At 35.6% G+C, this 12,046-nt stretch overlaps 1 protein-coding gene and 1 pseudogene across 3 annotated transcripts in view; both read left to right on the top strand.

Moving 5' to 3' along the window:
- Positions 1 to 12,046, top strand: part of NDUFAF2 (NADH:ubiquinone oxidoreductase complex assembly factor 2) — a 164,274-nt gene that overhangs the window by 13,729 nt on the left and 138,499 nt on the right. The window lies entirely within an intron of this gene.
- LOC122454674 lies at positions 4,655 to 4,854 on the top strand (annotated as a pseudogene).

Below are 12,046 nucleotides of genomic sequence, written 5' to 3'. Positions count from 1 at the left end.
AATGAAACTTAAAAGCTTTTGCACTACAAAGGAAACTATAAGCAAGGTGAAAAGACAGCCCTCAGATTGGGAGAAAATAATAGCAAATGAAGAAACAGACAAAGGATTAATCTCAAAAATATACAAGCAACTCCTGCAGCTCAATTCCAGAAAAATAAATGACCCAATCAAAAAATGGGCCAAAGAACTAAACAGACATTTCTCCAAAGAAGACATACAGATGGCTAACAAACACATGAAAAGATGCTCAACATCACTCATTATTAGAGAAATGCAAATCAAAACCACAATGAGGTACCATTACACGCCAGTCAGGATGGCTGCTATCCAAAAGTCTACAAGCAATAAATGCTGGAGAGGGTGTGGAGAAAAGGGAACCCTCTTACACTGTTGGTGGGAATGCAAACTAGTACAGCCGCTATGGAAAACAGTGTGGAGATTTCTTAAAAAACTGGAAATAGAACTGCCATATGACCCAGCAATCCCACTTCTGGGCATACACACTGAGGAAACCAGATCTGAAAGAGACACGTGCACCCCAATGTTCATCGCAGCACTGTTTATAATAGCCAGGACATGGAAGCAACCTAGATGCCCATCAGCAGATGAATGGATAAGGAAGCTGTGGTACATATACACCATGGAATATTACTCAGCCATTAAAAAGAATTCATTTGAACCAGTCCTAATGAGATGGATGAAGCTGGAGCCCATTATACAAAGTGAAGTAAGCCAGAAAGATAAAGAACATTACAGCATACTAACACATATATATGGAATTTAGAAAGGTGATAACGATAACCCTATATGCAAAACAGAAAAAGAGACACAGAAATACAGAACAGACTTTTGAACTCTGGGGAGAAGGTGAGGGTGGGATATTTCAAAAGAACAGCATGTATACTATCTATGGTGAAACAGATCACCAGCCCTGGTGGGATGCATGAGACAAGTGCTCCGGCCTGGTGCACTGGGAAGACCCAGAGGAATCGGGTGGAGAGGGAGGTGGGAGGGGGGATCGGGATTGGGAATACATGTAAATCCATGGCTGATTCATATCAATGTATGACAAACCCACTGGAAAAAAAAAATAATAATAAAAAAAAAGAAAAAAAAAAAGCATTAGAAGAAAAAAAAAAATAAAGAATACTGTAACTGAAAAGAAAAACATACTAGAAGGAATTAACAGATTAGGTGATACAGAAGAAAGTATAAGTGATCTGGAAGATAGAATAATGGAAATTGCCCATTCGAAACAGCAAAAGAAGGATACATTTAAAATGAGAACAATTTAGGGAACTCTGAGACAACATCAGGTATATCAGCCCTTACATTAAAGGAGTCAGATGGTGCAGTGGTAAAGACTCCTCCTGCCAGTGCAGGATATGCAGGAAACATGGGTTCAATCCTTGGATTGGGAAGATCCCCAGGAGGAGGGCATTGGCAACCCACTGCAGTATTCTTGCCCGGAATATCCCATGGATAGAGGAGCTTGGTGAGCTACAGTCTGTGGGGTCACAACTGAGCATGCATGCATGCAGAAGGACAAGAGGCAGAGAAGGGGACTGGAAATCTATTTGATGAAACTATGGCTGAAAATTTCCAGAATCTGAGGAAGGAAGAAGATATCCAGATACAGGAATTACCAAGGGTCCCAAACAAGATGACCCCAAACAGATCCACACATATCTTAATTAAAATGACAGCAGTTAAAGAGGGAATTCTAATGGCAACAAGAGAAAAAACAAGAGTTATATACAAAAGTCCTGTCATAAAGCTATCAGCTGATTTCTCTGCTGAAATGTTGCAGACCTGAAGGGAATGGCATGATATGTTGAGAGCGCTGAGAGCAAAAAAACTGCAGCCTAGAATACTCTGCCCAGCAGGATTATTATTTGGAATTGAAGGAGAGATAAAGACCTTCTTAGACAAGCAAAAATAAAACCAATTCATCAATACTAAACCTACTCTAAAAGAAAGGTTAAAGAGTATTTTCTAAGTGGGGAAAAAATAAAGCTTTAACGAGAAGTAAGTATTTACAGGAAAAGCAAAATCCCACTAGTAAAGGCAAATATATAGTTAAAGGCTGAGGATCAACCAAGTAAATAAGCTAGCACCAAGATGAAAAGATAAAATATTGTAAAATCAATTAAAACTACAATAATCAGTAAAGGGAAACATGAAGATGTAAAATATGACATCAAAAACACAAAATGTAGGGAGGGTAGTGAGTGAAAATTGTAGATCTTTTAGAATGTGTTTGAACTTAAATGACCACATGTTTAAAATAAGTAGATACAGTTAGAAGTTCGTGTATATGAGTCCTGTGGTAACTGCAAATCATGAACCTACGACAGATACACAAAAACTAGAAAGAAGTAGGAGCATATCACTAGAAAGATCATCACACCACAAGGGAAGAAACCAAAAGAAGAAAAGAAGAGATCTACAAAAACAACCAGAAAACAAGTGACAAAATGGCAGTGAGTACATACTTGTCAGTAATCACTTCAAATGTCAACTGACTAAGTGCTCCAGTGACATGACGTAGAGTGACTGACTGGATAAAAAGACAAGACCCATCCATATGCTGCTTGTAGGAGGCTAACTTCAGAGAGAAAGACACACACAGAGACTGAAAGTAATGGAAAAAGATACTTCATCAAAATGATAAGAAGGCAAAGGTAACAAATACTCATGTCAGACAAAGTAGACACTGAAACAAAGCCTGTTATGAAAGACAAAGGGCATTATTATAAGACAAAGGGATCAGTCCAAGAAGAGGATATAATATGTATGCAGCTAATACTGGGAGCACCTTAATATATAAGCAAATATTAAGAGACGTGAAGTAAGAAACCGACAGTAATACAGTAATAATAGGGGCATTTAACATCCCACTTAACATCAATGGGCAGATCATTCAGACAAAATCAATAAGGAAATTGATCTTAAATGACACTTTAGACCAGTGGGACTTAACCAGTACTGACAGGACATTCTATCCCAAAACAATAGCATATGCTTTCTTTTCAAATGTACATGGAATGGTCTCCACATAAATCATATGCTAGGCCACAAAATAAACCCCAACAAATTTAAGAGGATCAAAATTTTGTCAGGCATGATTTTCTGAAAGCAATGGTACGAAATCAGAAATCAGTTAACAGGAAGAAGTATGGGGAAAATATACAGACTAAACAATATGCTATTTCAAAACCAATGGTTCAATGTGGAAATCAAAGAAGAAATCAGAAAATATTTACCTTGAGACAAGTCAAAATGGAGACAATGTTCCAAAATCTATGGGATGCAAATAAAATAATTGTAAAAGGGAAGTTTAATAAGCTGTGGTACATATACACTATGGAATATTGCTCAACCGTTAAAAAGAATTCATTTGAATCAGTTCTAATGAGATGGATGAAACTGGAGTCCATTATACAGAGTGAAGTAAGCCAGAAAGATAGAGACCAGTACAGTATACTAACGCATATATATGGAATTTAAAAAGATGGCAATGATAACCCTATATGCAAAACAGAAAAAGAGACACAGATTTACAGAACAGACTTTTAGACTCTGTGGGAGAAGGCGAGGGTGGGATGTTCAGAGAGAACAGCATTGAAACAAGTATACTATCAAGGGTGAAACACATCACCAGCCCAGGTTGGATGCATGAGACAAGTGCTCAGGGCTGGTGCACTGGGAAGACCCAGAGGGATGGGATGGGGAGGGAGGCGAGAGGGGGGATTGGGATGGGGAACACATGTAAATCCATGGCTGATTCATGTCAATGTATGGCAAAAACCACTACAATATTGTAAAGTAATTAGCCTCCAACTAATAAAAATAAATGGAAAATTAAAAAAAAAATTAAAAGTGATGCAGGTCTTCCTCAAGAAGCAATAAAAACTCAGATAAACAACTGAACCTACCATCTAAAGGAATTAGAGAAAGAAGAATAAATAAAGCCCAAAATGAATAGAAGGAAGAAAAAAATAGAGAGGAGAGAGGGGAAAAAAAACAAAAACAAAAAGAGACCCCCCTCCCCAAAAAAAGAAAATGCAAGAGGAAAGATCAATGAAACCAAGAGCTGCTTTTTTTTGGAAAAGATAAAATTGATACAACTTTAGCCAGGCTCATCAAGAATAAAAGAGAGAGGACCCAAATAAAGTAAGAAACTGTCACAGAGATACAAAAAAGTGATAAAAGAATACCACAAACAGTTGTATGCCAACAAATTGGACAGCCTAGATGAAATGGACAAATTCCTGAAACATACAGCCTCTAGGAGTGAACTGGAAAGAAATAGACAATGTAAACAGACCCATCACTATTAGTGAAATTGAATTTGTTATTAAAAAGAAACCCAGCAAGCAAAAGTCCAGTATTTGATGGTTTCACAGGAAGATTCTATCAAACATAACAAAGAAAAGCTAATACCTGTCCCTCTCATACTGTTCCAAAAAACTGTTGAGCTCACCCACACTCATTCTGTGGGGTTACCACTAACTTGACACGAAAATCACACAAAGACCCCACAAAAAAATTACAAGAGAATACCTCTGGTGAATATATATGCAAAAATTCTCAACAAAATATTAGCAAATTAGCAAACTGTGTTCAACCATATATAAAAAATTATGATATCAGCTTTGCGCAGTGGCAGTGTCGTAGCCAATGAGGTTTATCCAAGGCGCGATTATTGCTAATTGAAAAAATTATGATATGACCACAATTAAGTGAGATTTACTCCAGGGACACAAGGATGGGTCAGTGTTCACAGGTCAATCAGTGCAGTCTACCACATTAACAAAAGGAAGGCTCATAATCATAATCATAATCATGATTAACCATAATCATAAGGTTAATAATCAATAATCATGATCATCTCAACAGATGAAGGAAAAGCATTTGATGAAATTCAGCACCTATTCTTTATAAAAACTCTCATAAAAAAAAAAACTCTCATCAAAGTGGGTGTAGAGGAAACCTATCTCAACATGATAAAAGCCCATTTATGACAAACCCACACTTACTATGTGAATATTAATATTCACTTATTAATATTTCACTTAACAGTGAAAAACTAAAAGTCTTTCCTCTAAGATAAGGAATGAAACAAGGATGTCCACACTCACCACTTCTGTTTAACATAATATTGGAAATCCTAGCCACAGCAATCAAAGAAGAGAAATAAAAGGCATCGAAATTGGAAGAGAGGAAGTAAAATTGTCGCTATTTACAGATGACATGATACTATAAATAGAAAACCCTAAAGTCTCTGCCAAAAACTACTAGAACTAGTAAATGAACTCAGTAAATTTGCAGGGTACAAAATTGATATACAGGAATCTGTCACTTTTGTATATAATGAACTGTCAAAAAAAAAAAAAAAGAAAGCAAGGAAACAGTCTGTTTGAAATCATATCAAAAAGAATAAGATACATAGGGATAAGTTTAACAAAGGAGGTGAAAGACCTCCACTCTAAAAATTATACAACACTGATCAAGGAAATTGAAGATGATATGAAGAAATTGAAAGCCATCCCATGTTCTTAGATTAGAAGAATCAATATTGTTAAAATATTCATACTACTTAAAGCAATCTATAGGTTCAGTGCAATCTCTAGCAAAATACCCATGACTTTTTCACAGAACTGGATCAAATAATTTTAAAATTTATGTGGAACTACAAGAAACCCTGAATTGCCAAAGCAATCTTGAGAAAAACGAACAAAGCTGAAGGTATGACATCCTCAGACTTTGGATTAGACCACAAAGTTGCAGTTACCCATTTCTTGCAGTGTTTCTGCTGCTTTCCTTAAGCAGCAGCAGAATAAAGAGTAAAGTAGTCCCTTTGAGAATATGAAAGTCTTTGAGATGGTTTTACTTTAAACCTAAGAGATTTCTTGTCATTTTACCTCTGAAATTTGATTTTCTTCTTCTAAGATGTTATTTCTGAGGCCCCCTTTTCTGCTTTTGAAATGAACCTGCATTTAGTGACTGTTTTTAGAAATAGCTTTAAAAAATGAATCAGATGTATTGTTTTATGCATATGTGCCATCTAGGAAGACAGATGGTATAATAGGAGAAATGTGCAGTTCATAAGACCAGAACCATCTCTTACCACTTTCATTCACCTCTTTAATAATTATTGACTATTGTTTAAGTACCAGGCATATACTAGAAGGTGTGTGTGTTTAAAATAGATCTTATTTTGTTAGAAATGTTATTTTCTTTTCTTTTCTTTTTTTTTAGAAATGTTATTTTCATAAATTGTTTCTAATCAAATATTTCTATTAAGGTCTCATTTGTAATCAAATATCTTGACTAGTTAATGATCAAAGTCATAAAATAATTTTGACTAATTTATGATCAAAATCATAAAATAATACAATACAGTCAAATATAGGCATTTTTAAAACTGAAAATTCTTTTCCTCAAGCATTGGAGATTAGTATATATTGTCAGTGAAAGTCAAAAGTAAAATTATGAGCAATGAGAAGTTGTTAAATGTAGAAGAGAGATACTTAAATTTTATATACATTGTAATACACCTTTTAAAAATAACCAGCTTTTATCAAAGCTAGAGCATATGCAAAATACTTCAAGTCTATGGTAAAATTTATGCAGATGTAGACAGTGTACCTTTATTAAGCAGACTTTCTCATTAATGACCTGAATTATGGAATAATAGAATATAAATGATATTTAGAATATATCATTAATAGACCTCATTAATAATACCTCACATGTATTTCTGTATTTTCCAAAGTACTCTTACCTTTAAGACTTTTTTGACCACTCAACCATCTGTACCAAAGATGAGTGCTTACTGGTAAGATAGCACATGTGAGTGTGTGTGCCCAGTTGCCCAGTGGTGTCTGACTCTTTGCAACCCCATGGACTGTATCCTGCCAGGTTCCTCTGTCCATGGAATTTTCCAGGCAATACTGGAGCAATTGCCATTTTCTTCTCCAGGGGATCTTACAGACCCAGGGGTCAAACCCTGTTTCCTGCATTGATAGGCAAATTCTTTACCATTGAGCCATCCTGGAAGCCCAATGTTATAAATGTGGCATGTTCATCAAGACGGATTTGGTGGTTGCAGTGTATTTTCCAACCAGTCCCTTTTGAAACTCATGGAAAGGTCTGTCTGACCCTGTTGTGCAATATTCCTGTAACTATCTAACTTTACTAAGATGTTTTCATTTAGGCAGGATGTCCAGATGAGGAGAATAACTGAAACACTGGAAATACTGACAAATACTGACAAAAAAACAACCAAAAAATGGTTAAGCTGTAAGAAAGGAAAATGAGTCAAAGCCAGTTTAAGATTTTAGTCAGCTGTATAATAGTTCAGACTAGGTATGCTGGAAAGGCTGCTGACATTGCAGTTAAATATTTAATTGTACTTTATTTAGATAATTTATTTTTGATTCACCTGCTGGAAAATAAATCTTGATAACTTGTTGATGTGACATTAGAATTTAATTAGAAAAAGAATGAAGCATAATTATTTACAACTGCTAAAATTTTGTATTTCCTTTTTTATATTATTTGAATAACCATGTGTTTATTCACATTAGCAAATAAAACCTTTTCAGGATCTCCCTTTCCATTCTTACCTTTATTGCCCGGGTTCCTTCCTCCTTATAGTTTTAAATTTTAGGCCCATGCAAGAACAAAAGTTTTTAAATGTCTAAAATAGCCTCTAAATGAGGTGTTAGCATCTTGGGGAAAGGCTTATTCTCTGGCCACCTGCCAAGTATCTTGCTAATTAATGGCAAGCATATATTTAATATGACTCTCAGTCAGTAAGTAGTATCCACCTATATCTTTTTGGAAGGAGTATTATAGAAAGGAGTTGAGTTTTTAAATTCTAGGAGTCTCAGAAATGCGTCTAGGTCAGCATAATTAAATTGTAGCTACTGCTTAAATTGTTGAAAAGCTAACATATTCAGTAACATTTTGGGCAACTATAAACTTGAATGAGTGGATAAATAAACCAGTAAATTTAAAATTTTAATTTTAATAATGTCAATTGTAATCATTAACATTAACTGTGTCCTTTAAGAAACTGATACTGTAGGAACAAAAAATTTAATGATCACTTTTCTTTTCTTTCCAGTATGTATCATTTTGAAGGATTATTCCTAAATGGTGTGTTTTCTGAAAATTATGGAATAAAATATGTGAAAATCCAAATAAATTATTTTAGCAATAAGAAATTATTGCTGTTTTGGAAATATGGTAGCTTTATGACCTTTAAAATTGTTCATTTTGTTTAATAAATATGTAGAATAGACTTGTAAAATTTCATTTGCACTAACATGTTGAAAGCATACTTTATTTTATGAATAGGTGTGAATACTTGAATTAGAAACTTAACAAAGACTCTGGTTATTAATGAATAAACCACAAAAATGTCATAAAGGTTTGAGTCATGTGCTCCCTCCAAAGTGAAAGATACTATGACTCAACTCTAGTCTCTGTGATCTTCTTTCCTCTCTGCAAAAATCCCTTTTTTCTCTCTATAGGACACTCACTACACAGAAGGTGATACCTTTCTCTGCTTCCTTTCCATACTATGACCTGTCTACAGTTTCTTACCAAACCTTCATAAGTCCCCTCTCCCCGCCCCTTTTTTTTTGCAATATAGTTTACTGTTAAGATGAGATTTTCAGTAATGGAGACTCATTATATTCAGAGATTTATGATTTAAAATTTCCAGTATTTGAGTACACTGTATCAACCCCTGTTTTCAGTATACTGTGAAGTATGAAGCCACTTAACAGTGGTAGAGGAAGTAAGATTGGAGGCTTTGAGGATACAAGGCTACATATTCTTAAGATAGGTTCTATGTACTTAAAACCCATCCAGACCAATTAAAGTTAAGTGGAAATGATACCATGTTACCAGACGAATAAGGAGCAGAGGATCTCTAAAATATTTTCCACATAGCAGTCTCCTTAATAAATATTAATGTAGGTTGATTAGATAATCTTTTAAAATAGAAGTGCCCTTTTGGAGGAAAGTTATCATTAATTCTCATTTTAGTGTGTAGTGCTTCAACCATTATGATAGATAACAATATGCTTTAATACAGTAACAGATTGGATCAAAGGGCAATTAAATTGACACTTGTTACAAAAGGTTAAGAAGAGGGATCTTCCTCTCCTTTACTTGTGAGGCTTATCTCTATGAGGTGGAAGACTTTAGATACAGAAAAAATGTTGTTCAGTTGCTAAGTCACGTCCAATTCTTTTTGCAACCCCATGGATTGCAGCCCACTGAGGCTCCTCTGTCCATGGGATTTCCCAGGCAAAAATACTACAGTAGGTTGCCATTTCCTTCTCCAGTGTGTCTTCCTGACCCAGGGATCGAACCCTCATCTCCTGCATTGGCAGGCAATTGAGCCATCAGGGAAGCCCACAGAAGAAATGAAGAACCATAAAACAAGTGAGACGCTTGGCAGAGGAAGAATGGTAGAGATAGACTTAGCAGTTTCGGTCAGAGTCCTGGTAGTATCTCCCTGAAAATCATCTTTCTTTTTGTCAGATACAGTCTGCAGAATCTCAGATCCCATCCCAGACCTACTGAATTAGAATATTCATTTTTACAAGATCCACAGGTGATTCACATGCATATTAAATACTAAGTGGTTCTCATATTAAAGCCTGAGAAGCACTGCTCCACGTGACTGATACCTGAGATAAACAAGCATGGTTAGTTTAGAAGGAAGCCCTTCCACTCTCCCGGTCCCCTCCCTCCACGCCTTTAAGTTGGTCTTCCTGGTCAGGCTACTCTAGACTGTTGGTGTTTTAGCTCGGTGTTGTGTATCCTTGGTTAAGTCCCTGTTGAGAAATGGAGAGAAAGAAGAGAAAGTGTGCTGAGGAATATGCCACCTAAAAGAGGTTGGTAAAATAAATCAAATTTCCCTCTCATATGACCCTCATCGCATACTTTGTGATTTATCAGATGGTAGAAGAGTTTCTTATGGGACAGTTTTTCAGAAGAGATTCCTTATAAATTAGAGAGCCTCTCGTAAGTTAGTGGTATTATCTGATCCTGGGGGCCTTTGGGGTAGAGCTCTTGCATGATAGTATTCTCACAGTGCCTAATACAAGGACTTCAGCTTCCAGTCAGATGACTGGTTCTTAAGTTGCTCTTAAGTGTTCTGCTTCTCTGGCTGATACAAAGAGAGACTTTAACTTTAGTATCTCCTAGCAAAGTTCAAGCACTTTCTAATTCTAATGGCATCTTTGGCATCAAAAAGACTACCTTCTTCCCTCTTAAAGATAAAAATAATCATTATTTCCATGATCATATCACAGTTTTAAAATTTATGACTCTCTGCATATCTTTTAATGTCATTGTACTGTGAGTTGTAAGTAAATCCATTAATAGTGTTCATTGTTGGAAACAGTAGACTCGGTAGGTCAGGCCTAGATAAGTTATGTTTTGTCACTAGAATATTAGAATAAAAAAAGGAAAAAAGTAATTTCCTATATTGTTTTTTTCCTGTACTTTTGTAGAATAATTCCTAAGACTTTTCTTCTTTAAAACTATCTTGAAAATGAGTCTTAAAAAAAAGTAAGTTCAAAAGACATTTTTGGAACTAACATAAAACAGTATTTTACCCCTTCACATCTTTCATTTGCCCATTTCCATGTTCTGTTTTCTGAATTTATATATCAAGAGAACACTTGCAGTAAACACCGAGTTCACATAATTTTCAGTGAAATCTTCGGTATTTCTGGCTATGAGGTTACAAGTAATCACTGCACATGCTTATAAGTGTGTGATAAACTGAATTCTTGGTCACCTAGTCCAAGTTTATTAGCTGTTGCTAACCAGTGATACAGATCTCCTGAGGGCAGAAGCTGTGCCTGCTTTGTGTCACCCTTTCCCTTTTTTATCACCTTTCCTGCTCCCAGTGATGATGAGCTACACAAAGAGGAAGGTTGGTAGTGGCATCTCAGAGCCACCATACATTTATGGTAGAGAGTGCCTGAAATTGATTTGCAAGAATCTAAGGAATCTCAATCTTTTCTCATGTCAGCTCCAGGAAGACAGTGCTTTGGTAGGGTGGTATCGTCCCTACCAAAGGTACAACACAAGTCGCATATGTACTTGCTATTGAGGAAGCACGTCACTAGTCTAGTGGGAAACTTTAAGTCAAACTAAAGATCTTAGAGTATTGTGTCTTATCCATACTCTCTTGTATTTATGCTTTTAGCATGTAGAGAAGTATATAGTGTAAATGAATAACTACAGGCCAGTAGAATAGCTAGAAGAAATAAACTCATGCATTCATGGCCAGCTATTTGCAACAAGGGTACTAAGACCTCTCATTGGGGAAAGAATAATCTCTTTAACAAATGGTGCTGAGACAATTAGATATCCACATTCAAAAGAATGAAGTTGGGCTTCCGGCTGACATCACGTACAAAAATTAGCTCAGAACGATCGACCAGACTTCCCTAGGAGTCCAGTGGTTAAGACTGTGCTCCCAAATGCAGAGATGTGGGTTTGGTCCCTGGTCTCGAAACTAAGATCCTGCATGTTGCACCATCTAATTGTAGGCTCTGAAACTATAAATATCCTAGAAGAAAACATAGGGGTAAATCTTTATGACCCTGAATTTGACAGTGGATTACTACATATGGCACTGAAAATTGAAACAAAAAGTTGAAAAACTGGACTTCGAAATTAAAAACTTCCATTTATCATAAGACGTTATTAGCAAAGTGAACAGTTAACCTACAGAATGGGAGAAAAATATTTGCAAACAGTATATCTGATAAGTATTCCAAATTTTAAATGTATTTTAAATAATTTTCCAAGTAACCAAATTTTAAAATAGGTAAAGGATTTGAATAGACCTTTTTCCAAAGAAGAAATGACCAACAAGCACAGGATGGATGCTTAATAGCTTTATTCATTAGAGAAACGCAAAATAAAACAATGGTAAGATACCCCTTCACAACCACTAGAATGGTTATAATTGGAAAAAAATAAAAAATAAAAATTGGAA

Source organism: Cervus canadensis, chromosome 16, assembly GCF_019320065.1.
Source record: "Cervus canadensis isolate Bull #8, Minnesota chromosome 16, ASM1932006v1, whole genome shotgun sequence".
In the NCBI taxonomy this organism is placed as follows: domain Eukaryota; kingdom Metazoa; phylum Chordata; class Mammalia; order Artiodactyla; family Cervidae; genus Cervus; species Cervus canadensis.
This window is presented reverse-complemented; position numbering and strand designations above follow the sequence as displayed.